At 48.2% G+C, this 26,283-nt stretch overlaps 1 protein-coding gene across 1 annotated transcript in view; it reads left to right on the top strand.

Annotated features, from left to right (window-relative positions):
• Window positions 1–10,092: 10,092 nt before the first annotated feature.
• Window positions 10,093–26,283, top strand: part of LOC138510125 (uncharacterized) — a 398,370-nt gene continuing 382,179 nt past the window's right edge. Inside the window, exon 1 of the mRNA XM_069625592.1 lies at window positions 10,093–10,246. The gene's annotated coding sequence lies outside the window, so the exon portion shown is untranslated. The remainder of the gene's footprint in view (window positions 10,247–26,283) is intronic.

The following is a 26,283-nucleotide window of genomic DNA, read 5'->3' as shown; positions in this document are numbered from 1 at the left end:
AACAGAGAATGCAGATATTCTTTAAGGCATCAAGAAAGTATCAAGGATAAGTGACATCTTGGGATCAAGGTGTAGAAGCTTATGCCACAAAATGTATGAAGATATCAAGTCAGTTTACACATGTACAGATGCAAAAGAAACGCAAGCAGACACCGTATTCTTGAGGCTAACTTTATAGTGAATAGGTTGCAGCATTCACCAATATATACATATATGCAGAAAGAGCAAACAATGGATGTTTCCCCTATGTGTTATAGCAGAATTAGACTAAAAAAGGAAGGCCTCTTCTCAGTGTGTCGCAGTAAGAAAACACATGAATTAAAAGTGAATCTCCAAAGGCGAGGCTGGATGAGCCATGAAGCCAAGCCAAGAAGCCAATGTCTTATCAGGTTTAAGTTAACTAGCATTGGATACAAAATTGTGGGAAAGAACAAAACTCCTGTTCAGAAGACACAAACAAACAAAGACGATGACAGAGGCCTATTAAAAAATAGTATTTTAAAGACAGTAAAAGCTCGAAATCATGGTCTTCAGTCACGTAGACGGATGAAGTTGGATGAGCAGGATGCTCACACCTACGCATGAGGGCAGAGCGTGCCTTCACTCCCCAGATTCTCCATAGTACAGAACAAACTCAGGGCCGAGCTTCAAAGCCTAACTGGCTACGCTGACCACTGAGGTGATGATGGATGGATATGCTAATTGGTGGAAAGCTGGGGGTAAAATGAGCTCACCAACACCTGGAAGTCCAATCCGCGTGCTGCTAGACATTGCAGGAAAAGTACTGGCGAAGGTGAGAGTGCTAACCAATTTAGAAGACCGCGTAATTAAGGGTCCTATAGGTTGTGTAACCAATGGGACGTTGTGTATTTAGTGACGTTCATAGTGGCCATTGTGAGGGAAGGGCTTAGATGCCCCACCTGATGTTAAGCAACCTATCACTTTCCCTCACTATCCCATACTAGTATAGATCATATACTTGATGCTCACTAAGAGCCTATAAAAGTTGCTGTTAGGTTTTTGTAGTTTGCCACGTAGGATGACATTGGTAGTGATGTAGGTCAATGTCAATGATGATGAGTTTTTGATGTATAAACTCAGCTTTTTATGAATCTCGTTGAGTAAGAGGATTGAGCGAATTCGTTGATGTTCGTTATACTCCCTTGTTTAGACAATTGCGAATAAAACAGTTATCCTTTTTACCAACTGACTGAGTCATTTTGATTATTGGTGTTTGAGTAACTTCTGCATCCCCATCCATCTCCAGGGTAATTGTTATTCATCTTAAAGGACTGAGGTTATTCAGTTCACATGTGCTATGTCTCGCATGTTGTGTCAGTGTTATTCATCACCATGGTATTTGCATGCAGTACACATCTTGGCATACTGGTGGCCTAACCTTGTGTCTTGGGGAATGTCTGGGCAGATGTGTGTCTGTACACATGCATGTGTGTATGTGCAGTTACACTTCTATGCGTGTGCATTGTTTGTATGGATGCACTAAGATTATTGACGTCATGATTGTAAGTGAATGGACCGTTCCATACACACTTTACCCGTTGGCAGTGTTTCATTCAGTCTGAATGTACGTACTGATTGATGGCAAGCATTCCATGAGCATCTGCATGACTAAGCATGATGATGTGTCCTTACTTCCACCCTTCCACTCCCCCCTGTCCACATGATTCCTACCACCGTGCCCTGCAGTGGTACTCCCTGTGCACACCTCTCTCTTGGACCTGTGCTACTTCACAATCCACTCCCTTCTACACTTCCATGACCTGTCCAGACATGCCACTGCTCAACATTTGCCCCACACATTGATTCTCACATATCCTCATAATCCACTGAAGTGCATAATGACGTAGACTATAGATTATCATTCCGGCTCTTGGGTGCATTGACTCCGGCTCTTGGGTGCATTGACTCCACAAGACATGCTTGTCACACTTGATACATGACGGGTTAGACAAATATGTGCATGTGTTCCCGTGACTGACTGGTTTGTTGTTACACAATGAGAACATATTTTTTACAGTGTTTGATTGTGTTGGTTATCTGCACAAGGGTGTGTTACATTTTCTGTGATTTTCATTTCTTCTTCATGTCATCTGCCACTGTCAGTGAGTGAACATTGCGTGCCCACATTGGGGACCCATGCATGTGTGTGATTGTCCACTCCCCACAGCTTGTCTTCATCTGCCTTGTGTGATTTGCAAGTGCACCCTAGAATCCATGCACACTTCCTGGGACAATTACAATCAGGGAGTGTGGTGTGTTGGGGGTGAGGGAACATCTGCATGTTGTCCGTAGTCCATTTGCAGTGCTGTAGTAACCGGGTGTATGTTGGTTGGTTTAGGATGTGGTTATATGGTTGGAGTGACTTCTTTGCAGAGGTGTAGCTTACATGAGTCTCTGGGTGGTTTGCATACCATAGTGGGTGTTGCCGGTGTTTTTTCTGATGTACACCTTTCACATGTGCCCATTCTATGCCAGTCTGTCCTTCACCGTCACCCACTTTTATCCTTCATGTACCACTACACGTTGTCCTTGTCCATCTATGTTCCTTCTGTGCTCTCCGACCAGGATGCTACTTAATGAGGTGTTCATGTCTCCATCTTCTTCACTCGGGTGGATTGTATCCGCCTTCACACAGTGTGATATCAGGCATGTCCGTCCTCATCTCCACTCCAGTCTCCAGTCCCCTCTACTGCTCGTCTATCGTCACTCTGTGTCCTCTCTCCCTCTTGCACTCTTTGATCCTTGCTCACTGGGTGGTGCATGCCTCCTCTCGTGTTCCCTACATGAGATGGTATGATATGGCATTTGTAACGCGCCTATACACAAGTGTTTCAAGGTGCGACGATGCGGGGGGGACAAGGGGAGACAGACAACGATCCTACTAGGCCAGGTGTCATTCAGATCGCGCAAGTACAAGGGTAGAGGGGAGGGGAAAAGTGCAAAGGGGAGGTGGAAAGGGGAGAGTGCAGTACAGGGTTAAGAGCATAAGGATAAATACAAGGGCCAGCTAGTGGCAAGTGCGAGATAATAATAATAATAATAATTAGGCTTTTATATAGCGCTACAAACCCTCAGGTATCCGAGCGCTGCTTATTATTACCCACGGTGTGTGGTGCTCATTTATCGACCTCGGAAGGATGAAAGGCTGAGTTTGGCCCCGCCGGGATTCGAACCTGCGTTAACAGGCTCTGCACGGGTGTCAAAGCGAGCGCTCTACTCGCTGTGCCACTTGACCAGCTGGGAAGGGGGGCTGTAGGGATACAGACACAGTCCCGCGGTGCAGGGGGTTGCCCGGGAGGCAGTGCAGGGGAGAGTGGCTGGGCCAAGGACCGAGAGCGGTAAGTGGCCCAGTTGCAGATTCAGTGCAGTTTTAGTATGTTTAGCAGGGGAGAGGGGGAGAGAAGGCAGAGGCAAAGAGGAAGGTTTTGAGGTGCTTCTAGGACCGGAGATGGTTCTCCTCGAGTTTCAGGGAGGCAGGAAGGCTGTTCCAGAGGGAGGCCCCTGCAGCGGAGAGAGATCTGCACCCAACTCGTTGTTTGGAGAAGCGGCTGACCCTGAGTGAGTTGGAGGCGGATGAGCGAAGAGCTGGAGAAGGAAGATATTTAGGAAGAGAGAGTTGAAGGTATTTTGGCCCAAGGCCCCAGAAGGCCTTGTGGACAATGCAGAGGGTTTTGAACTTGATCCTCGCAGTCACTGGGAGCCAGTGTAGTGATTTCAGTCCTGGAGAGATACGGTCCCTGAGTTTGAGGCCAAGGACAAGTCTCGCAGTCCTGTTCTGGATGAGTTGCAAAGAGTATAGGCGGGCAGATTTAGATAGAGGCTGTTACAGTAGTCCAGCTTAGAGAGAACCAGGGCTCTAGAGACAGTGAGCTTCTGGGGGAAGGAGAGGAAAGGAAGGATACCTCAGAGGAGGTGGAGCTGGTAGTGTGACTTCTTTGAGACGTCGGATATATGAGGAGAGAAAGAGAGTGTGGAGTCGAAGATGACCCCGAGGTTTTTTGCCTTGCAGGTAGGAGCAGGAAGAGGGCCAAGAGAGGCCGGCCAGAGAGCTGCAGGGATGGAGGGAGTGGGTGTGCCGATGAGTAGAATCTCAGTCTTACTGGCATTAAGGCAGATGTCGTTGGCGGCACACCATTCCTGGATAGCAGAAAGACAGTCAGAGATGAAGGAAGGAGAAGAGGAGGCCGAGGGTAGCCTGAAAATGAGCTGGGTATCATCCGCATAGCACTGAAAGTAGGGGCAGAGAGCAGCGATGTGGTGGGCGAGGAGTGCCAGATACTGGTTAAACAGCCAAGGCGAGAGGTTAGATCCCTGGGGGACACCACAGGTAGAGAAAAAGATGTCAGAGAGGAAAGACCCCAGTTGGACCTGGGAGGGTCGATTGGAGAGGAAAGAGGACAGCCACGCCAGAGCCTGACCAGTGATACCCAGGTTATCATGGAGACGGTTGAGCAGGATGGTATGGTTGATGGTGTCAAAGGCAGAAGAGAGATCAAGCAAAATGAGAACACATGGAGTGTTAGAGTCAAGATTCGAGAGCAGGTCCTCACGGATGTTCAGGAGAGCAGTTTCCGTGCTTCTGGCGGCTCTGAAGCCAGACTGATGGTCATGAAGACTACCAACAGATTCAGCATGGAGATTAAGCTGGGAGATGGCCAGTTTCTCCAGGAGCTTGCCCAGGAAGGGAGTGATAGAGATTGGGCGATAGTTAGCAGGGCAAGAGGAGTCAGAGGAGGGTTTCTTAAGAAGGGGGTGCACAAGGGAGTGCTTGAGAGGGGATGGGAAGACTCCAGAGGCAAAGGAGTGATTGCAGAAGTCAGCAAGGCAGGAGCCAAGGAGTCGATGTGGTCCTTGATAGTTTTGGAGCAACAGGGGTGGACTTGTTTTGACGAGACTTTCATAGATCGAACTTGTCTCGAAACGTTGTCAGCAGAAAACAGCGGAAAGGCAGAGAAGGAGAGAGGAGGGGTGGCTGCAGAGGGGCCAGAGGTAGAGCAGGGAATAGAGGGGGGGAGGTGAGAGGAGGAGAGTGAGGACAGGATGTCCTGAGTTTTAGAGATGAAGTGAGCGGCCAGTGCCGTGCAGAGGGCCTGGGAGGGGACAGGAGAGGTAGAGACTGCAGCAGGGTTTGCCAGCTCCTTGCAGAGTTTAAAGAGTTCGGATGAATTATTAGATGCCGCAGAGATGCGGGATTGGATAAGGGCTCTCTTCTTGGTGAGAACGGAGAGCCGGTATTGCCTTTGGAGCAGGTGACAGGCCAGTTTGTCAGAGGATGAACATGAAGCACGCCATTTCCTCTCTGCCACCCTGCACATGCGTTTAAGGGTGACGAGATCCGAGTCATACCAGGAGTTACATTTGGCTTTGGGCTTCAGGCGGATTCTCATGACAGGGGCAAGGATATCAAGAGTATCAGATATATCAGAGTGGAGAGTGGAGAGGGCTGTGTCAGGGTGGGAGACAGCCGAAGGGGGAGGAGGGGGTGAGAAGGTGGCAGCGAAAGCCTCAACTGACACGCGCTTCATGGGTCGGATGACCGAGAAGGAAGGTGGCAGTGATGAGGGTGGCTTTGCCTGTGGGGTAGGGAGGGTGAGGTTTGAGGAGAGGAGAAAGTGATCACTCCAGTAGAGTGGAGTGGAGAGAGGGACAGAGAGGGGAAGGTCGGAAGAGATCAGAGCATCGAGAGTGTGCCCTGCAGAATGAGTTGGCCCAGACGAGAGAATAGAGAGTGACAGAGAGTCGCAGAGGTCGCGAAAGAGTCCAGAGGGGGGACAGGAGGCATCCAGGTGGATGTTGAAGTCTCCAAGAAAGAGGAGTTGAGGGGTTGAGGACAGGAGTGATGAGGAGAGGTCCGCCCACTCGGAGAGGAAGGAGGAAATTTGACCAGGTGGCCGATAGATAGTGGCCACGGTAAGGGAATGGCTAGGAGAGAGAGACAGCAGACAAGACATTCAAAAGAGGAGTAGGTCTGCGTGGGAGTAACAGTGGCAGGAATCCACTCAGGGAAGATAAGGGCCACACCCCCCCCCACACGGTTGGGCCTGGGCACGGAGAGGATCTTGTAACCATCAGGTAGGAGTGTGTCAAAGCTGGTGACAGAGCTGGCCGTGAACCATGTCTCGGTGAGATCGAGTACGCCAAGGTCCAGTTCCTCAAGAAGGTGGCAGATATCAGAGGAATGTTTGACTGCAGAGCGAGAGTTAAGAGTAGCAATGTGGAGAAGGTTGCCATCTTTGAAGGACTTCCGGGGAGGAGTACAGATCAGTGGTACACCCTGCGGAGGTGAAGAAGGAGCACGTGAGGGGGCAGGAAGGGAGGGTAGAGGCAAGGTATTAGACGACAGAGGAGGGTGGACAGCAGGAGAGGAAAGGAAGTTGATGAGGCACGGGAAGCGTCTATCAAAGAAGTGAAGTTTGGACTGAGGCCCTTAGACCAAGACAGTCCCATTAGCGTAGACATTAATGATGGCCTTAGAGGAGTGGAAGGAGGCCAAGAGGACGTCCCAACGGGTGCCACCATTAATGGGAGAAGAGGAAAGAGGAGAGAGCACAGAGACCATATGAAGGGTCCATAGGTCAGGTGAAGGTACGAAAAAGAGGATGCCGGTGAGAGTTTCCTTGGAGTTGGCATTAGTGTAGGTGTCAGCGATAGGGAGGCCTGAGTTGGAGACCAGGATGTCCTTTTTAAACATTTTCCTACCAGATTTAGTGAGGAGAGCAGGATAGTCAATGGAGAAGCAGTTAGAAAAGATAGGAGAAACAGAGAGCACCATGGAATAGGAGGGAGTGGGGGGGAGACAGGATGAGCGCAAGCAGACAGGAAGAGAGCGGCAGCCTTAGTTAACCACAATTTCAGAAACACTGTGAACACACTGATGCGTGTAAGGTACCGGAGGAGAGGCCACCTAAGTTTGAGAATCCTGCAAGGGGAGAAAAACCTTAGTTTACCCAATTTCAGAACACAGTAATGCGTGTACGGTACCGGTGGAGAGGCCACCTAAGTTTGAGAATCCTGCAAGGTGAGAAAAAAACCCTAGCTTACCACAATTTCGGAACACAGTAATGCGTGTAAGGTACCGGTGGAGAGGCCACCTAAGTTTGAGAATCCTGCAAGGGGAGAAAAACGCTAGTTTACCACAATTTCAGAACACAGTAATGCGTGTAAGGTACCGGTGGAGAGGCCACCTAAGTTTGAGAATCCTGCAAGGGGAGAAAAAACCCTAGTTTACCACAATTTCAGAACACAGTAATGCGTGTACGGTACCGGTGGAGAGGCCACCTAAGTTTGAGAATCCTGCAAGGGGAGAAAAACCCTAGTTTACCACAGTTTCAGAGCACAATGAAGCGTGTGGACACCCTGCGAAGGAGTGAACAGGTAGGGGGGGTGGGCCGGGGGAGCGGTAGAGCTCACAAGATGGAGCGGCGGAAGGCGCCTGGCGTCCCCTGCGGACACCTGCAGACACAGAGGGAGCCGCAGCCGTAGGAGCTGCCCTTTGCTTAAGGGGCCCTTAGCCGGGAGCTGCCCAGGAGGGAGCAGTTATAAGGCAGAGGGAGGAGAGGAAGGGGAGGGAGTGTGGGAGGGCAGGGAGGCAGGAAGGGAGAGGAGGACTAGGAAGTGGGAGGGGGGAGCAGGCACAACAACGCGCTCAGAGCGCGAACACTAAATCAACAAAATTACACTCACGGAGGCCCGCAGGGCCAGGCAGGGCTTCACTTGGCCTGCAGTTTCCTCAGGGCTTCCGGCGACTGCTCTCTCCTGCTCAGCTGAACAAAGAAGCGAGCGGGGGAGCAGCCGTCGAGTAGCCCAGAGGGTGACCAGCCAATCAGCCATTCAGAGGGGGGGTGGGCAGGCAGGGAGGCGGGAAGGGAGAGGAGGACCAGGAAGTGGGAGGGGGGAGCAGGCACAACAATGCGCTCAGAGCGCGAACACTAAATCAACAAAATTACACTCACGGAGGCCCGCAGGGCCAGGCAGGGCACCTGCAGTTTCCTCAGGGCTACCGGCGACTGCTCTCTCCCGCTCAGCTGAACAAAGAAGCGAGCGGGGGGAGCAGCCGTCAAGTAGCCCAGAGGGGACCAGCCAGTCAGCCAATCAGACTGGGGGGGCGCGGGCAGGGAGGCGGGAAGGGAGAGGAGGACCAGGAAGTGGGAGGGGGGAGCAGGCACAACAACACGCTCAGAGCGCGAACACTAAATCAACAAAATTACACTCACGGAGGCCCGCAGGGCCAGGCAGGGCTTCACTTGGCCTGCAGTTTCCGCAGGGCTACCGGCGACTGCTCTCTCCCGCTCAGCTGAACAAAGAAGCGAGCAGGGGGAGCAGCCGTCGAGTAGCCCAGAGGGGACCAGCCAGTCAGCCAATCAGAGGGGGGGCGGGCGGGCAGGGAGGTGGGAAGGGAGAGGAGGACCAGGAAGTGGGAGGGGGGAGCAGGCACAACAATGCGCTCAGAGTGCGAAAACTAAATCAATAAAATTACACTCACGGAGGCCCGCAGGGCCAGGCAAGGCTTCACTTGGCCTGCAGTTTCCTCAGGGCTACCGGCGACTGCTCTCTTCCGCTCAACATGAGTTGCCATGGATGACCAGTATCTTGAAGTTGTTGCAGTGCATGTCTTTGGGATTTGCAAATGTATTTGAAGGTGGGATGCAGAAGATGCAAGCCAGGTCGATAACATGTGCAGATAAGTGAACTGCACTAAGGGCGTGACTTGTGTTGTGCTTTGTGGCATGGAGTCTGGCACTGTGTGGGGTTGCTTTTAGTTTACTTGTTTGTGGGGGAACGGGTCCTGCTTCGTGGGTGCATGTGACACAGGGTGTTGTTAGGCTATTTTGTATATGCATGCTGTTTTCTCCAGATAATCATGGTGGAACTGGTTGCAGGATCGTAGTTGGGGGTGGCTATCACTGTAGGGCCTAATTTGGTGAGTTGTCATCACGGTGTCTGCCCCGGTTGTTTGTGTGCTGTGACACATCATGAAGGTGGTGCTGATGAGTGTTTCCTTGCACTTTACACATGTGTCTTGGCTGTCACATGGCTCCCCTCAGGAAGATTTTTTGATAGTAATTCCTACCCACACAGGCAGTCAAATCTTGGTGCTTCTTCCCCTTCTGGGGTTGCTGTTCCAAGACAAATATACACACATACCAGCATTGTTACACATTGTTGGGATGCAATGTACTCCACGGACACCAGGCACACATGATTGTCCATTCTTTTTTGGTTGCCATGGTGACAATGTACAAGCGCGGTGTACCATCACTTACTATGAGGCATGTTGAGAGCTGCTGAGTGCATTTCAATGCTAACTTCAGTTCAATGCACATTTTTCCCCATTGAATCTATTACCAGTGATGTCTTAAGTCCCTTAGACTTTCCTGTTGCATGCTCCCTTTTGTGTCTGTTTGTCCTTGGCCTCGGATTTATCTTTACTTTCTCATGTCTGCTTGTGTGTTTCATGACATTTGCCTCAGTGACCTGCCTTTCAGTCCTAGAGCAGCCTCTATGAATTTCTGCCTTCTGCAAGATCCTGTTTTCTAGGCAATTGGTGAGATTTGTGATTCACTTCTTCTTGGGCTTAGCATCATTGGCTCAAATACCATTGTTTACAGCATTGTCACACTGTTACGTTGATGAGGGGAGGGCATATCATGGCATTGACAATACTAGAATACAATAAGGTGCTCCTGGGTTTTCATCATCTCAATGTTCTCCTTTTGGGGGCCGTCTCAGTGTAATGCTGACTGTGGCCAGAACCATGTGTTCGAAAGGTACCATCAGCATGATGATGGGTAAGTGTAACATGGTCATTTACTGCATGTCACTCAGGGGGAGGGGGTGGCTAGTATAAGGGTTGTGGGTGGCTATGGTGTAACTGTGTGGATTGTTCATGTTGCATTGGTGTGAGATGGACGGAGTTGGCTGCATGTGCACCAGGACACATGGTGATGGGTTGCTGGTGAGTTATTGTATCTATTTGTGGCATGTCACTCGAGGGGGCACATTTTAGTATTGGTGTGGGTGCATGGATGTGTTGCCGGCACTCACATTGAATTGTTTTTCTCTACAGATGATTTTGGCATGGAGTGATGGATGCAGGAATTCCGAAGGAAGTAGCAGCTCTGTGCATGCACAGGAAATAGCATGAACGTTTGATGGTTTCCAGACCGGCTGAGGGGGAGTTTGGTGGACTGCATGGTCCGGATGATGCAGGCCCACATGGGATGAGGTAAGATGTGCATTTCTCTTACAGTGCATTTTTTTCTGGTTCAACATAACTGCTTTGATGTGACAGTATATTGTAAGCATAGTGGTTGTCAGGGAAAGGTTTGAAAACTGACCCATTTTATTTTTGTGTGACACACATTGTGGGTCCAGGGATGTCCTCACATAAGATTCACTAGCATCAAATCTAGAGTCTACATGCAGTCCAGTTGTTGTACATGTGACAGAGCTCTGCGACTTGGTTCCTTGTGCTGAGTGCTTTTGGGTGTACTACATGGACACAGTTGTGTCAATTTAATACGCCTAGTTGTGCACTGCCATGCAGATTAGGGGCGTAAGTCACAGGCTGTTTTCATGGATGATTGCACCATTATTTGACAGTCCTGTGAATGTGGCCTTTGGGGTCTGTCAAATACGTTTAGCTCTATTACAAATTGTCTCTTATTCTGATGTTTTGATATGGGGTGCAATGTATACCTATATCCATTATTTATGTCACATGTTTAATCTTGCAGCCCTGCTTTCACACTCAAAGCAACATGAATATGTTTGTGCCTGTAGTGCACATGGTCCCACAGGTCTTTAATCAGATTTTGGTTTGTTTCTGGGAATTGGTAAAATTTTGATTTTGGTGCCCAGAAGTGGCTAGGTACTAAGATTTGATTGTTGCTAGTTCATGCATTTTTCTGTAGCATCATATTTGTACTTGTTCGTGAATTTTTGCCATTTGTACAGTTGTTGATCCTCAAGATTGACTTCACTACAGTCTTCACAAAATGGTAATGGTATATTGCCACTTACATGGATTTCCTGGGGCCCCTGCTTGTCATTGTGTTCTTTTAAATGTGTTAAATGCGTATTTTTAGCCAAATGAACTGTTATTAATTAGCCTGCTCCTCCTCATTGCCATGCTGACAAACCGTGTGCACGATTTAGTGAGAGCCGCTTTAGGCTCGACTTGCCGCCTGAATTAGAAGTCCCTCCAGGATTGTAGTTCCTGCTGAGTTTATATTTGCATATCTGGTGTGAGAGCACGGGCAGGAGAGGGCCTAGCAGGTCTGTGGTGGCATGTTGCGCTCCAGGGCGTAAAGGGTTTACCTGTTATACAGTAAGTTATAATGAGCGCAGCATATGTATTATCTTTGATAGAGGCTGCAAAGGCCAAATCAGACCCTAGGGCCACACAGTGGGCTGAAATTTCACAGCGAACCTGCATCCATTCAGCTGCGTTCCTTGAACACCATCTCAAGAAGGATTCTGATAAATGGGTGTATCCCCACAGTTGTAAGGAAACTGCAGGGGAGGAGTATTAACTGTGCATGTCAATCCTATTATTGAGGAGAGACATAGTACTCACCCCTCTCTAGATCGATTTGGGGTTCATAAGGTCAATTTCCAGCTACAAGACAATCTGATTAAAGAAGTGTGCCACACAATGAACTTGACAACACAGAATAATGTCTAGAGGGAGGGGGTAAGTGAGGTTGTAAACAATCAGCCTATGACACCTCTGGCTAAGTGCACTCCAACAATACCATAAGGTCTCTTACCGGCCTGAAAATGTTGCTACTTAATACCAGGTCATTATTAAAACATGCTCTAGATCTCGCCACATATATGTACTTTCATTTTCAAAGTCACCCTCGACATTTGGAGAATTGAAACACCGAACCTTGATGGGTGCGAAATGTTACATATCAAAATAAGGACACATGCAGAATCAACTTTTAACATAGTTCTTGTGTACAGGCCTCCTTCACCCATGTCAGAGTTTATAACAACTATGTAATTCTCTGCTCTCTTTTCTAAAAACTAACACCAAAGCCCTGGTTTTAGGAGATTTTAATTACTGGCGTGGCAATAGAAATGACATGTGTGCAAAGTCTTTGGAGGATGCCCTAGCGGACCTAGAGTTTGAACAATCTGGAAATAAAAACACCCATAACAAAGGGAATATACTGGACTGGATATCCCTCCATAGCATGACCTTGACCAGCCAAGAAATTGTTCCCAGGCCATGGTCAGACCACTTCTTTATTCATTTTACAGCTGCATGTGAAAAGGTGGATACACATAGGGTAGCACCTAAAGTCACAGTGGCCTCAAGAAATTTCAAGAATCTCACACCGGATGCCTTACACCTTTGGCTTCTACCCTTAGCCCAGGAGGCAAAGGACCTAATCTCAGTGGATGTCATTGTCGACAAGTACCAGAGTACTCTTCTGGATGCCACTAATGCCCTAGCACGTTTAGAAAATAAAAGCGTCACCCAAAGGCAGTCCAACTCTTGGTTTACGCCGGATTTACAAACTCTCAAGAGTGCCAAGATTAAATGCTTATATAGATGGAAAGCCTCTCTTAATGAGACAGATAAAGAGGGTTATAGGTATGCAGCGGAAAGATTAAAGAAATCTGTCATACTAGCGAAAAAGGTCTTCTCTTGATAGAATTAGCAAAGCGCAATCCTAATCAAGGGAATTGTTTCGAATTCTCAAGAAATTAGAACACCAGGCTCACGGTACAACAGAGACCATCACTAGGGAAGTTGAATGATGTATATCCATTCAGGAAGCCATATTTGGCAAATTAAATTCAACAAAACATTGAACTAGCCAAAAAATCCATGGCACCTAGTGAAGAGCTAACTGTCAGTTCTACCCAGAAACGGTGGGGGCAAGATGTACAGTTCTACTTTAAACCTGTATATGAGTCAGAACTGGAATAATTAAAAGAACATTTTAAGCCGACTTCCTGTAAGGGAGATGTGTACCACTCAAAGGTCTTAAAAACATGCTCCCACTTGGTGATCAGCATCCTGTGTAACTCTTCTTTTTTTGCTGAAGATCCTTGATCATGTAGCCTACACACAAGTCATGATGCACCTTAAGAACAATAAGATCCTGAACATATGGCATTCAGGATTTAGGGAAAACCATGGCACGGAGACCGCCCTTCTGGATCTGAAGTTCAGACCTCTCTGTATAATGGACAATGGGCAGACAGCCCTCCTGATGCTGCTGGACCTTTCTGCTGCCTTCGAGCTGGTAGATCACACACTACTGATCTCTCGGTTGAGGAAGTGGCAGGGTTCTTGGGATCAGTGGCACGTTGGTTAGAATCATTCCTCACTAACCGATGGTGCAGAGTCAGCAGCGCTTCGGCTAATGTGGGTAACCCAGGGGGCTTGTTTGTCTCCCACTTCTTATAACATTTTTACTGTCACATTCCTTGTCCTCCTAGAGGAAAATAAAATTGATTTTTACTAACTACGCAGATGATACACAGTGTGTTATCCCTCTCTCTGGTAATCATGCATAGGATGAGAAAACCATCAGCCATATTTATGGACTGACCCAAAGTTGGATGAGTAAAAATGGCCTGGCCCTGAATACCGGCAAAACAGAACTGATGATGGTAGGCACTGTGGCTAAAACCGGTAAAATTTGAAATGAGTACACCCATTTCGGAATTGATGGCTGCGATATACAAACCAAAACAAAGTCAAAACCTTGGGGGTCTACTTTGACTGTGATCTCAATATGAAGGCACAGGTTGGTAGTTTGGTGTCCTCAGCTTCATACTACATTAAACTGCTGACCCAAGCACACCCTTTCATATGTACACCAAACAGTGAGATTTTAGCTAGGACCATAAACGGTTCCAGACATAGGTCGGCTTCAAGTCATTCAGAATAATGCAGTCAGAACCATCATGGATCTCAAAAGAAGGGATCATGTCCATGAGACAAGATGGAGCCTGAACTGGCTCCCTATAGAAGCCAGACTTGACTTTCACCTGCTCCTTATAACACAGAAATGTTTCACCTGATCTTTGCCTCTATATTTGAGTAAAGTGAAGGAGACAAAATCAAATGCATGCAATCTTAGATCAAACAACACCAACTAACTTAGAGTTCCAGCACATAGGATGACCGAGGTAAAAAAAGGACAATTTTTTGCTATTCCCCCTGACATTAGGGAAGAGAAATCACCAGCCTTGTTTATGAAAAGGCTAAAAACGTTTCTGTTTAGATAGTGGAAGATAACACCCTGGACGTGTCCATTTTGTTTGTTTCTTAGTTTTATGTTTTTTTGTGTTGTTGAGCCCTTAAGCCTCTGGCTCAATGGTGCGCATTATAAATATAATAAAGTAAAAAGTAAAGCATGTTGTTTTATGTCTAATGGACTCACATACACTTCTGCACTCCCAGTGGCACATTCTCAGGGTGTTGTTGTGGGCACAGATGATAGGCCAACATATCATCATTAAATGGCACCTGGGAAGTGGCTTCACTTTATGTACTCCACATATCCACTTATGAAGTACGATTGCACCAGCTGTGTGCATGCAGCCTCTCCACGTGCTCTTTGGCCAGCCGTGGGAAAGGGTGGTGCCTGTGGGTGTGGCCGGTGTCCCACCTGGATGTCCACTGGCACACTGTGCTGTGACGCAACATTGTGCAGGACACATGCAGCCACAATGATTCTAAAGACTACTGATGGTGCATACAGCAACACCCCACCAGAGTGGTCAAGGGAGTGGAACCGTGACTTGAGCACTCTGAATGCACGCTCCACTATGTCCCGAGTGGCTACATGTCAAGTACTGTACCTCACCTCAGCTGGTGTTGTGTGGTTGATGATGGTTATCATCATGAAGGGAGTCAGCGGGTAGACACTGTTGCCTGTAAATGGTGTCATGTTTGTTATTGTCATTTACTGGCAGGGTATATTGTTCAGTGTGTGCATGAGTGTTCATACACACCAATGAGCCATGCATTGTCATATCTTCCAGATATCAGGGCCCGGTGCAGTGGTGACATGTTGAAGATGTAGCTGTCATGTGTGCTGCTTGGGAGATTTGCATAGACTTCCATGATGTTTCGCTTGGCATCACATACTAGCTGCCATTGGTGGAGTCAAGTGCTTTCTGTTCCTGTAGATGTGCTCTGTCAATCGGAGTGGCCATAATGCAACTTGTGTGTAGTCTATGGCATATAGTACATGGGAGAAGCATGCCACTGCATAGAAATCTTACATGACTGTCTGCCTTTCGGCTGATGTTCGGGGAAAATATATGTGTCTGTGCATACATGCATGTGCTGTTATGCAGGACAGCACCTGCTGTAAACAATGTGATTGGGTGGCCTGCGATATCCCACCTACTACTGCAGTGGTCCATTGGAATGACCCAGTGGCAAGGAAATGGAGTGCAGTCAGCTCTTTTTCTGTTGGTGTAAGGGCCTGAGAGCAGCTGGTCGGTGACTTTTGGCCATCTTCCCACTCCCAGACAAGGTCTAGTTTTATATGGGGTGGGGGTCTTTACCTGCCAGAGACCTGATCATCCGGCATCCCAAAAAGCATAGTGCGTGTTGTGAAGATCCAGACCCTGGGCATCCATCTCCTTCTGCAGTGTCCGTACACAATAGCTCTGAGTATGGCTGGATACATTGTGGCTGTTGATGTTCGTTTGGTGTGTATTATGTGCTTTATTGGCATTTGTTCCTATGCGCATTGACGTTTACGCCTGCTATCATGTTGCGTTTGAGTACCAGGATTTCCGTGTGCTTTTTCGTGACCCGATGTTCCGAGTAGAAATCCATGAATTTTGTTACGAATGCAACTTTTGTGTTCGCCAATACATACCCTTATCTTTTTTTCAGTTTTGCCAATATCCTAATGATTGCACAGACACCAAGGGCCCAATTCATAGAATCGAGCGCAAGCGCCGCGTGCCAAGAAGGAGGATGCGCCATGCGTACACCAGCTGTGGTGCAAACCAGCAATTGCGCGGCACATGTATGCATGGATTTCCCAAGGTTCCAGTAGCGGTGGCACAATGAACATCAAGCAGCACAAATAACGGCCCCAACACGCCGCTGTGTGCAGGAAAATGCCAGTGAACTGCCTAAAGCGGTACAAGGCCCTGCGCCATCCATGGGCCAGCACACAGCCCCCCTATCGTAATCGTGTGAAAAATCTGCGCGCACCCCGGTCACAGCAGCCAAACTGCATGGAAAGGCCTGCGCGTACCCCATCCGCACCCCAGCGTAAACACGTACCCTGTTTGCACCAGCCAAATCACGTGGAAAGGGCTGTGGGTACCCCATCCGCATCCCAGCGTAAATGCGTACCCAGGTCGCACCAGCCAAATTGATGGAAAGACCTGCACGTACCCCATTGGCACCCCGTCATAAACGCGTACGCCGGTCGCAACAGCCAAATCACGTGCGTGCAGCCATCAACCGCGAACACACCACGCAGGCATCCCACACCACATGGGACCCCCTAACACCTGTGATCATACCACACAGGCAGCCCACACCACATGGGCCCCCCAAAACCCGTGACCATACCCACAGACAGCCCACACCACATGGGCCCCCAAACACCCGTGGCCATACTCCGCAGGCAGTCCACACCATATGGGTGCCCCCAACACCTATAACCATACCCCGCAGGCAGCCCACAAACATGGGCCCCCATCACGCGTGACCCCACAGGCAAGTCCTGCCTCATGTCCCCCCACCACCACCAGTGACGGCAACCTGCAGGCAGACCCTGCCTTATGTCCCAGTGACGTCAACCTGCAGGCAGGCCGAGCTTCATGTCCCCCCACCACCACCAGTGACGGAAACCTGCAGGCAGGCTCTGCCTCATGTCCCAGTGACGGCAACGTGCAGGCAGGCCTGCCTCATGTCCCCCCACCACCAACAGTGATGGCAACCTGTAGGCAGGCCCTGTCTCATGTCCCCCACCACCACCAGTTACAGCAACCTGCAGGAAGGCCCCGCCTCATGTCCCCCCACCACCACCAGTGACGGCAACCTGCAGGCAGGCCCCGTCTCTTGGGACACCCCCACCCCAAAACACATTGGACCAACATACATTCACACAGCACATCAACAACCAAAATGCCACCACACGCTGCACACTCCCGGTGCACCTCAACACCCAGCCATTGGTCATTCTCCCCAGTACATGCCCAATGGCATGGGAATCCTAAATGCCTGTGTACACCAGGTGGAGGAGGTGCAGGAGCGTGGGCTACAACCAGGCACCAGCAGAGGACGTGGTGTGGTACCCCACAAAGATCCTCTGGTACTACAGTCCATTGTGGCCATGACTCACTCTGCCTCTGAGGAAGCCCATGGCTCTGGTGGTAAATCGGACATGGATTCCCTGGAACTGTCACAGGTGAGTGATTTAACTGTGAGTGCTGGCCTATCCCAAAACATCTGTAGTGGGGGAAGACCCCTCACAGAGCCAGTCAGTGTTGGAACATCGGTCTGTGGTGATTACGGGTACAAGTCCACGCTCCACAGTGTTGGCTCCTGTTCCTCGGACAGCTGTTCAAGGGAGGGATGCAGTCCTGCAGCCACAGACTGTGCTAGCACATCAAGGGCCAGGTTTACTTGGGCCCAGCCGGCTTGGAGCCCGCCAACATGGTGGCCATGCGCCAACAGGCGATAATGTGTGGGAGCAATCCATGTATTCAGTTGCATAGCAACAGGGGGCTTCATATGAAATTTTGGCTCAGGGCATGGAAAGGGTGGCCAATTCCATTCCCCCCCCAGATAGACAGATTGAGCTCCAGCAGCAGGCAGTGCGGTCCACATGCCACTCCCACATGCTCCAGATGCAGGCCAGCAACAGGTGCCGACGGGCAGAACTGTGGTTTCTGTGCAAAGCCATGGCTGCAGAGGGTCGGGCCCACAGGGCTGCCCTGAAGGAAGTGGCAAGGTCACTGTGACTTACACTGACTGCACTCGAGGAAGCACGCAGTAGACGCTCAGAAGAGCAGATGTGACAGTTGACACACACCATATCTGTGGAACAGCGAGCCAATCGTGAGATGTTGCAAGCAGAGCTGCGTGCATCCTGTGATGTGGTGCAAGCGGAACTGCGTGCACCCCATGAGGTGTTGCATGCAGATATTCGTGCCACCATGTCGCAGGTGCGAACATCTCAGTCCCGCATGGCGCTGCCATAGAGAACCAGACCATGGCTAAACATGGTCTACCTCCATTACCACTGACACCTTCTATTGATACACCAGAGGGCTGCCACAGTATCGACAGCTCTCCTGATACCTGATAGCCGTGCGGACCACAAACCCATGGAGGGGTTTTATTTTTATTTTTTTACTCAACATCAACACTTGGGGGTGTTTAGGTGCACCCTGTCCCTCTACCCTTCTGGCCCCCCCCCAACCTTTCATTTTTTTCAAATCATTTTTTGTCTATTGTGCATTTATGTGACAGTGTGTTGCTTTGTGTGGCATCTGAGGGCATCCACTGTAGGTTCCAGCTGGGCCCATATAGGCTTGTCTCGTGTTGGTACACTCCTTGTTTGTGCCTTAGGTTCCAGACACATATGTGATTCCTGCTTCCCCTTTCCATGGGCTTGCAAGGAGTGCAGCATGTGAAAGTAACTCACACAGAGGCATTGAGGTTCTGTTCTATCTGTGGGCAGTCTCAAGTCCAACCTGTGTATACACTCCTAGTGGGATTCATGATTGTTTGTCCAGTGCATGGTTCCCATCCCTTCTTGTTTTGACATTGGGATCCATCATGTTTTCATGTTACATATTGATGCCTTAGCTTGCCGGCCTCCATTGTGGTTGGCCTTTACATACTACCAATAGAAGGGTGGAATAGGATTGTTAGGGCATATTGAGGCACTTCTGTTGTTTTGATTCATAACTATCACACATATTCACTGTTGAGTCTGGTGTTTCTGTTATGTTATACTGGCCAATTTATGTTCCTGTGTACATGATTGTTTTGATGTGTGAGAGTGAGTTATTTAGTGCTTGTTCCGTTTTTCGTTGGACCCTACTGACAGAACTGTTGTGTGTTGGCTATTAATGTGTCACTTTTGACGTTGCTTAGCAAAGCATGTTGTGGCAACCAGGTGACATGGATTTTGGGAGGGTTTAGGTGACATACCGGCATTTTGATGTGTATTTTGTCATGGGGTTGGTGGCATACTGCCTCTTCCATGTGTGCCTTTTGTGCACACCAAATAGAGTTATTTTAAGTTCTAAGGGATGCACACAATGTAGCACTTCCAAAGACAGATTCGCAGGGTTGTAAGGTTGGGACGTATGATTGTACCTCTGTCATCATCGATTGTCACCTGTAATGTGCCATAGCTGTGTACACTCTGCAGGGGTTGGATTTTAGGTGAAGAATTGTGCCACAAGCTGGGTACGGGCAGCCTAGTCATGTGCCCTTTCCCCTCCCATGCGCAGTGGCCGCGCATGTGGTTGGAGATGTAAGGGCACCACCATGTCCACCGGTACGCCCCGCTGTGTTGCAAAGTTGTGCAGGACACATGCTGCCACAATGATCCTGCACACTACTGGTAGTGCATATAGGAACACTCCACCAGAGTGGTCAAAGGAGCGGAAGCGTGGCTTTAGCACTCTGAATGTACACTCCACTATGCCCCTAGTTGTAATATGTGCTGCATTGTATCTTACCTATGGTCATGTGGGGATCCGCATTGGCAGCATCCTGTAGGTGCTCAGTGGGTAGGCATTGTCCCCTGTGGAGGTGACATGGTTTGTCAGTGGTATGGTTTAGTCTGTGTGAGGCAGGCATGCATTTTCAGGGCCGTTTGTACTCACCAATGAGCCATGTGTTGCCATGCCTCCCAGCTTCCAGGGCCCGGTGTAGGGGTGACATTCTGTATATAAAACCATCATGGGTGGACCCTGGATAGTTAGCATATACAGAGGTAATTGATTCCCTTGGCATCACATACAACTTGCACGTTGATGGAATGCCAGTGCTTGCGATTGCGTCACCTGTCCATGTGTAGGTGATGAGGCACTGGATGAAGAGCACCAGGTGGAGGAGGTGCAGGAGCGTGGGCTACAACCAGGCACCAGCAGAGGACGTGGTGTGGTACCCCACAAAGATCCTCTGGTACAACAGTCCATCTTGGCCATGACTCACTCTGCCTTTGAGGAAGCCCATGGCTCTGGTGGTAAATCAGACATGGATTCCCTGGAACTGTCACAGGTGAGTGATTTAACTGTGAGTGCTGGCCTATCCCAAAACATCTGTAGTGGGGGAAGACCCCTCACAGAGCCAGTCAGTGTTGGAACATCGGTCTGTGTTGATTACGGGTGCAAGTCCACGCTCCACAGTGTTGGCTCCTGTTCCTCGGACAGCTGTTCAAGGGAGGGATGCAGTCCTGCAGCTTACCTGCAAGTTCAAAAATTCCTCGAAGATAACCATCTTCTTGGTCTTCGGCAGTCAGGCTTCAGGCCAAGACATGGCACCGAAACGGCACTTCTTGACCTCAAAAACCAGATGGACGACCTCAGAGATGCAGGCAAACCTGCTCTACTCCTCCTTTTGGACCTATCAGCTGCATTCGATCTGGTGGATCACAAGACCCTATGCCACCATCTTGCCACCACAGCCAACTTCTCCCCGACTGCCTGCAATTGGATAACCTCCTTCCTGCAGGACAGAGCAATGAAGGTCTTCTCTGACTCTTCCTGCGCTGACCCTAGCATCATCCAATGTGGCGTCCCACAGGGATCATGCATCGCCCCCACCCTCTACAACCTCTTCACGAGGCCGCTGTTCAAGATCCTTGACGCCCTGGGCATCTCATACACGAACTATGCTGATGACACTCAGGTGCTTATCCCCCTCTCCGGGGACTACCTGTCTGACCTGAACACGCTCAACTCCACTTACACCATGATCCAATCCTGGATGGCAGAAAACTGGTTATGCCTCAACAGCGAGAAAACCGAGCTTCTGCTGATTGGCTCCCCGTCCACCCTGGGCAAGCTGGACAAGCAATACAACTCCTTCACCATAGATAATATTCCTATCCCTGTCTCCCAAACAGTCAAGACCTTGGGTGTCTACCTGGACCCGAACTTGAACATGAACAGGCAGGTCAATGCCATTGCATCCTCCTCAGCCTACTACTCCAAACTGCTCAACGCAATCAGACCGTACCTCTCCCAACAGAATCGCCTGACTATCGCCAGGGCAATCATTGGCTCAAGAGTGGACTATTGCAACGCCCTTCTAATAGGGACGTCAGGAAAAAACCTAGCTAAACTCCAACTAGTCCAAAATAATGCCCTAAGGGCCGCCACTGGACTATCACGCAGGGACCACATCTCTGACCTCAGGCGTCAGGTCCATTGGCTCCCAGTCAAGGAAAGAATCCTGTTCAAAACCCTTGCCCTCACGCACAAATGTCTTCACGATCAGGCCCCTACATATCTCGTCCAGAGATTTTCTAAACCCTGTGCTTCCAGGCCCTCCAGAGAGGCCTATTCCAATTTACTAACTGTGCCAAAAACCCGCAGAGTGCGTGCTGGTGGCACAAGCTTTCCCACCATGGCATCCACCCTCTGGAACTCCCTTCCACCGCACATCAGACGACTCGACTCTCACACTGCCTTTCGCAAGGCCATCAAGACTAGTCTCTTCAAATAATGTGCCTGTTCTTTGTTTCGCTACCCTGGACCTATGTATCTGTAACTCTGTATGTATATTCTAAGAACTCCTCTGGGGTGGCTTTTTTGTAACCCTTAATCAAGCCTTCTTATGTACCACTTATCAGCGCCTCTATGCCTTAGGGCTGCAGTGCGCTTTACAAATGTAAAAAATAAAAAATAAAATAAATACAGACTGTGCTAGCACATCAAGGGCCAGGTTTACTTGGGCCCAGCCGGCTTGGAGCCCGCCAACATGGTGGCCATGTGCCAACAGGCGATAATGTGTGGGAGCAATCCATGTATTCAGTTGCATAGCAACAGGGGGCTTCATATGAAATTTTGGCTCAGGGCATGGAAAGGGTGGCCAATTCATGGCCCGGTGTAGGGGTGACATTCTGTATATAAAACCTTCATGGGTGGACCCTGGATAGTTAGCATATACAGAGGTAATTGATTCCCTTGGCATCACATACAACTTGCACGTTGATGGAATGCCAGTGCTTGCAATTGCGTTAGATGTGCTCAGTGGCCCTAGGTGTATGTAGAGCCACATGTGTGCAATCAATGACACCAAGCACTTTAGGGAAGTGCGCCACCGTGTAAAAGTCCTGGACCACGGCCTGCCATTCTGTGGGTTTTCTGGGCATGTATATGTGCCTGCGGACTGGGGGGCGTGCAGTCATGATTGCCAACACCTGGTGTAGGCAGCGTGACTGCGTGGCCTGTGAAATGCCCCCGACTATGGCAGTTTTCCACTGAAATGACCCAGTGGCAAAGAAATGCAGTACATTGAGCAGCTTTTCCAAGGGGCTCAGTGCTTGGGAGCACAGGGTGGGTGATGTGAGGTCATCTTCGCACTCCCTGACCAGGTCTAGGATGATATGAGGTGGGACCCTATACCTGCCATAGACCTGGTCATCAGGCATCCCAAAAAGGCTGCTCCTGGGTAAAACAAATGCCTGCCCTGGCTATCCTCCTCCTCCTGTGGTGTCCCACGATCACTGCTTCAATAAATGGCACATTCATCGTAGCTGTATACGTGTGTTTGTGTTTTGCATGTCTGTTTATGCATTGTACTTGTGGACGGTGATGCTTACGCCAGCTTTCGCTTGGCTGACGTGTTTTCGGATTAGCGTGTCTTTTCCCGCGCAACACAGGGCCCTGTTTGATTCCATGAATACGTGTTGTTAGTACACGTTTCAGTGTTGTGAGTATTTTACTGTGGTACTTCCCACGTAACGCCCACATTTATGCTTGTTGTTCCCCATTCCATGTATTCCGCCCCTTTTTTCGGTGACTGCGCAATACGGTGGAGAGATGAATTAATCTTAATACGGTTAGGAGATTAATTAAGCAGAGGTTGTTTTTTTATTTATTGTGGATGTCTATGTTGCTTCTAAGTGGTGAGTCAGCGATCAAATCCCTGTTACACAGCACTGTCTTGTTCCAAAGGTGAATGTTTGGGCCCTGAGCTATCATCCTGGGCTGCATCCTGTGTTTGCAAAGCTGCTGTGTCTTTGAGCATGAATGGGGGAAATATAAGCCCTGTGGTGGGGCAAGAGGAGGGTTAGATGCCATTAAACATGGGTGGTAGAAAGAAAAGCCGAACAGGGACAGAAGAGAAATATAAAAATGTAACTGCAAGTGGCATGAAACGAGAAGTCATGGAAACAAGCTCCCAATTAATCTCTATCTCCCAGCTGGTGGTGACTCATTTGAAGCAGATTGCGTAAGGTTACAAATGCCAAAAATGTTTCTACTTCGTAGGGCTGTGGCGGTGGACCGCCAATCTCCTTACTCAAAATAAGCCCAACTCTTAAGAAGCAAGTGCACGTTTGTCCGTAAAGCAAGTTCATTGTACAAACGGCCGGGAAGGGCTAGAAAACTATTTAGAGACTGAACTAACCAGATTCTCGCCGAACCACTAAAGGATTTCACTATATATATATATATATATATATATATATATATATATATATATATATATATATATATATATATATATATATATATATATTATTGCAACAGTGAACACACTCCCCCATATTTAGCTATAAAGTCATCCCTCTAAAAACATGATTGGTCAACCCTATACAAGGAAATCTAATCCTGCTCAGTTCCCATGCTCCCATTGGATACATTAATTTAATCAGCAACCCCTTCCGATATACACATTGTCCTAACAAGATGAACGTTTTCTTTAGATGTTTCATCCAGGATAAGGCTCAACCACCCTGCTGAGATAAGATCTTCCATAACCAATCTGAACTTGGTTAGGCCAGGAGCGGGCCAAATCCTAATCCAATATAGTAGAGTTTTGGATTTACATAAAGGCCCAATCCTCCGGACATCCACCTCTAGAAATAGAGGGACAGTAGGAGTGCTTCTAGGGAGTTCCAACAGATTTTTCACAAGTGTATTTTCACTGATGATTAGTTTGTCACAATTGCCTCCTCCCCAAAGCTCTGCCCCATAGAGTACTGCTTATCTGGCTTGGGCAGAATAGGCCTCCAGGGAAATCTTCACTGTGCCATTGCCATAGGTGTGTGCAAACTTAGCAATGGCTCCACTGAAATTGTTAAGTGTAATATCAGCCTCGGAAACCTGGGAGGACCATTTACAATTTTCGTTAAACCGGACATGCAAATAGTCATACTCATTAACTTGCTCAGTACACTCCCCACAGTGCTACTTTTTTTTACCCATGTCCTGCTCACCTGTCCCACCTACCTCTTGGTTTGGCGGTGCCATGCCATTGCCTGTCATATTCTCTCTGGATCACCATGGAAATGGAAAAGGGGCTTTGCATGGGGCCTTGTCTTACATTTTCATGGCAGTTATGTTGGGTGACTTTTTTGTTTGGAAAAATGAGCTGTGGCACATAAATGCAGTATTATTATTAGCACCCTTGATTTTAAACTTGGATGGTAATATTAATAGTAACTCATTTCAAGGGTTTCCTGGGCTAGTAATGGTACTGTGGTCCAATGCGAAGACCCTTGGTTTATTTGGACTGATAGGTTGGAGTGTGGGCTTTCACACGCTTTTGAAGAATGTGGTCTGAATTATTGTTGCTTTAGTACAACGTGGAAATATGTTAGAAGGATTTTACAGCCATATATATTAAAAGCATATACTTAATTTTTGTGAAGTGCAGGAAACATTATTGTTCTAGCAAAAGTAGTCCATCATTTTTGGTTTCTGCGGAATTTAAAAAGACATGGGGGTGAGTGTGTTAGAAAATCAGGTTTTATGGATTGCAAACTGAAATGTATGGTTAAGTCATGTTTTGAGCAATCTGACAGCTGCTTGTAAAAACTTGCCATTGTCTATTTGTCTGCATTTTACTTCCCACATGTGACCTGTCCTCTGAACATCCCCTCATAGTTAATTTTTGTTTTCAATGGTGTCGCTACACTGTTCCTTACAAGGCTGTCTGTTTGCCATGTAAATTGCATAAGGGGTTTGCATGGAATGTGTAGTTCCACTTCAATGGTGCTTATGGTGGGTGAGTATTTGTTGGAAATAATGGGTTGGACTGAGCATCCGATCTCTTCCTTATTTACATACATTGCTGTGAGAGTTCTGAGGTGATAGTCTTGGTGCTAACAGCAATAATGAGCTGGCCTGCAAGATTCATTGGCTAGTAATGATTCTTGAACCCTGCGTTAACTCCTGTGCTTGGCTCTGCCTGTAAATTGGGTCCTGGGATATTTCTAACTGGTGAAACGTGTGGGGTAGGTACTTATTACTATAATATGCAATGAATCTAATGTAAGATCTGAACAGGGTGTTAAAAAAACCTTTCGTGGAAATTTCATTTTGAAGTCACCATTTGAGTGTTTGTAAATAATCTTAGGCTATAATCATGGTTTGCTGTAGGATTGTTTTTAAGGAGATCGAAAGTGTTTAGGGCATGTTATGTATTTCATGGAAACCTTTGTGGATAGTAGTTTCTGGAGAAACATTATCTCCCACAGGTCTAGTGAGGAAGATTGTGCTTTGGGTTGTGAGAGATGAATAGAGGAATGGTGGGTGGCGGATTTGGGTCATAGTAGAAATGGGGTTGCCATGAGGGTGGGTAAAAAAGATGGAGTGCTTGAATTTGAACGTAGAATTAGCTGTTGAGGTGGGATATTCAGTTAGCTGTGTTTCTTTTGTGTAAAGTGGGTTTGTTAAATAGTATTATAGATTGGTTATGCATGATATGAAGGAGAAATTACACATACAATGTAGTCTGTAAATTGAGTGGATGAATGTAAGTAGCATAGAAACTGTGTGGTTAGTGAGGGAATTGCAAACTGAGATAATTTGTGTGGGGAATGAGGAGTCGGTGAAGTAGAGGAGTTATTTGGTCAGTGATGGCTTTATAGGGGAAACTGGAGATGTGCTATGAAGACATTACACAGGTTTTACTTATTTTTGTGAAATGCAGGACATTTGCATGACAATGAAATGTATGAAAATGCAGATGATTAATGTAAAGATTAGATGTAGTTTGCCATGTACAGCAATTATATTTAGTTTTTGGTCATGATGAGAATAAATGCAGCAGGATTT

The sequence above is a fragment of the Ambystoma mexicanum genome, chromosome 6p, assembly GCF_040938575.1.
Source record: "Ambystoma mexicanum isolate Mex_15411 chromosome 6p, UKY_AmexF1_1, whole genome shotgun sequence".
Classification (NCBI taxonomy): Eukaryota; Metazoa; Chordata; class Amphibia; order Caudata; family Ambystomatidae; genus Ambystoma; species Ambystoma mexicanum.
The sequence above is the reverse complement of the archived record's forward strand: the minus strand, read 5'-3'. Positions and strand labels throughout refer to the sequence as shown.